Source organism: Palaemon carinicauda, chromosome 12, assembly GCF_036898095.1.
Source record: "Palaemon carinicauda isolate YSFRI2023 chromosome 12, ASM3689809v2, whole genome shotgun sequence".
Lineage (NCBI taxonomy): Eukaryota > Metazoa > Arthropoda > Malacostraca > Decapoda > Palaemonidae > Palaemon > Palaemon carinicauda.
This window is the reverse complement of record NC_090736.1, coordinates 25,333,110-25,336,274: the sequence shown is the minus strand read 5'-3', so window position 1 is coordinate 25,336,274 and position 3,165 is coordinate 25,333,110.

Here is a 3,165-nt window from a genome sequence, read left to right as displayed (position 1 = left end):
AGTGAGAATACTCATCATGCTCATGCATGTAGTGCTGTGCTGACAGTGTGACTCCTGTGCATATGTTTGTAACATACAGAATTATGAAATGTAAAGGGTACATACATTGAATGTAAGATAATATAGACCATAATCTACATTGCCAAGTTAAGAGAGGTTTCGTTATATTATTCAAGTTTCAGCCTAAATTTCTTGACCTGGTAAAGAAGTAATTTATTATTAATTAACGTATGCGGTAGATTGCATCTTGGTCGTTTGAATCAACATTTTTTCTTAAATGAATGTTACAGTCTCCATCAACTGTTTCTTCCATCAAGCATAAAAAATCTCCGGACCAAGCGAAATAAATTTTAGCACTCTTAGACTTACTTTAAGGACGGTTTTTCGAATTCTGTACCACACAGATAAGCCTTGCATGCTGCTTGACCTGCATGATATGTTTATCTTATACATTCTTTAGTATTTAGAGAACCTGTTAATTGTTATAGCCACGGCATCATATCACTTTGAAAACCAAAAAGCTTCAACTTTTTCTGGTGGACTTTAAACTCTGCCGATAAACCTTTTCTAGATGGGCTTTCAACTTTGCCGATCAACTTTTTCTTTAAGAGCTTTCAACTTTGCCAATCAAATTTTTCTTGATGAGCATTCACCTTTACCGATCGACTTTTTCTTGATGGGCTTTCATCTATGCCGATCAACTTTTTCTTGATGGGCTTTCATCTTTGCTGATCTATTTTTTCTTGATAGGCTTTCAACTTTACCGATCAACCTTTTCTTGATGGCCTTTTAAGTTAGCCAATCAACTTTGCCAATCAATTTTTTTCTTGAAGGGCTTTCAACTTTGGTGATCAACTTTTTCTTAAAGGGCTTTCAACTTTGGTGATCAACTTTTTCTTGAAGGGCTTTCAACTTTGCCGATCAACTTTTGCTTGAAGGGCTCTCAACTTTGTTGATCAACTTTTTCTTGGTGAGCTTTCAACTTTGTCGATCAACTTTTTCTTGGTGAGCTTTCAACCTTGCCTATTAACTTTTTCTTGATGGGCTTTCAACTTTGCCGATCATTTTTTTCTTGAAGGGCTTTCAACTTTGCCAATCAACTTTTTCTTGATGGGCTTTCAGCTTTGCCGCTCAACTTTTTCTTGATGGAGTTTCAAATTTGCCGATCAACTTTTTCTAAATGGGCTTTCAACTTTACCGATCAACTTTTTCTTGAAGGGCTTTCAAATTTGCTGATAACTTTTCCTTGAAGGGCTATCAACTTTGCTGATCAACTTTTTCTTGAAGGGCTTTCATATTTGCTGATAAACTTTTTCTTTATGGGCTTTCAACTTTGCTGATCAACCTTCCCTTGATGGGCTTTCAATTTTGCCGATCAGCTTTTTTCTTGATGGGTTTTCAACTCGGTCGATCAACTTTCTTGAAGGGCTTTCAACTTTGCCTATCAACTTTTTCTTGATGGCCTTTCAAGTTTGCCAATAGACAAAGAAGGCAATCAAAGATGGTTCAGGTCAAAAGGTGACCCCTTTGATCTTTTTGCTGACTCCACAACAAGACCTTGAATGTTTTGACGTCTGTTAATTCAATTGATGCAGAACATGACTAATCAAGAAATTTCATTAATATAAAGAAACTGATTATTTTTCCATGCTTCTCGTGTGACATTTTGACTTGAGTTTGATCAATACATTGATTTTTGATGTCCTATGTGGTAACGTTCCTGACGGCTGATCGCCAGACTGGGGCTTTAGGTCTATCTGCTTAGTTATCAGCAGCATTTTCCTGGCCCTCCTTGGTCCTAGCTTGGGTGGAGAGGGGACTTGGGAACTGAAGATATTTATATATGGCCAGTCTCTAGGACATTGTCCTGCTTGATAGGGGAATGTCACTGTCCCTTGCCTCTGCCATTTATGAGTGGGCTCTTAAACCCTTTTTTAGACAAAAAGGTGAAGTCATTGGACCATCAATCTCATTCCCTAAAGAAATACAATGAAACTGGCATTAAACCCTGGATGGCTGTTGCTATTGGCAATGACACACTCGGATCACCATTTCATGATTTTTGATCGAACTCCGCAACCGCATCTCAAAATTTATTGAGATTCAGAAGTGGATTTAAATTAAACTCTCCTTATAGCAGCACTGGCCCTTGCCCGAACTGTTAGATGCAATAAACGTTAGAATTAAAAGGAATTTGGGGCAGATTGTGTACTTGTGGAACGGGATGTCGAACCTAGGACGACTTTAGCCTTACAACATTTACAAAATTTGAATTGATCGGTCGGTAAAATTGCCCTACTCTTGTGTGGGACATGGCCTCTTGCTTTGAGAAGCTATATAAAGAGGCAATGAATACATGAAAGGGGATCATAGCCATACTGGATCAGTACGGGAACACAGAAGACGGACAGGATAGTGATGAGATGAATACAGCCACAACTGTCGAGCGAGTACACTCTTCCACTCTGCACTCTGCTGCAACACCTAAGGCAAGAATGGGTTTCAGCTTGTTCAATGGGTAGTGCCAACAAACTTACCGATGCTCGGAGTTATATGCCATATTCAGTTATGGTTTATCCGTGTTTGTATGTGTGTGTGGGTTCCATGCAAATTCCTCCCCGAATATTCCACCCCAAGAAATTACCTACTTAAGAAAATTTCTCCCCATTATTTATTCACTACACCAGTTTTCACTCCCCCCCCTCCCCAACTTTCTAACAGAACTTTAATCACATAAAGTAAACTGTTGTTTACTCAAAATAATCAACCGGATATTTAAAGTTAAACGATTGTTTGCCCAAGATACATTTGTTATTATAAGTGAAACTGTTTGCTAAAAATTGTATTATATTTATATTTTATTTCCTATCTTATCGTTGTCACTGATTTTTTTTCTTCTGACAACCATATCCCTTGCGTACATTTCTTTCTTGAATATAAAACGAAAAATGGTCGACAAAGAAAATTACTTGTACACGAGAAGCGTCAAGAAACAAAGCCTAAGAACAAGAATCGAGAAGCATCAAGAAATAAAGCATATGAGCAAGAATCGAGAAGCATAAAAAAACAAAGCATAAGAACAAAAATCGAGAAACATCAAGAAACGAAGCATAAAAAACAAGAATCAAGAAGCACCCAGAAACAAAGAATAAAAAACAAGAATCC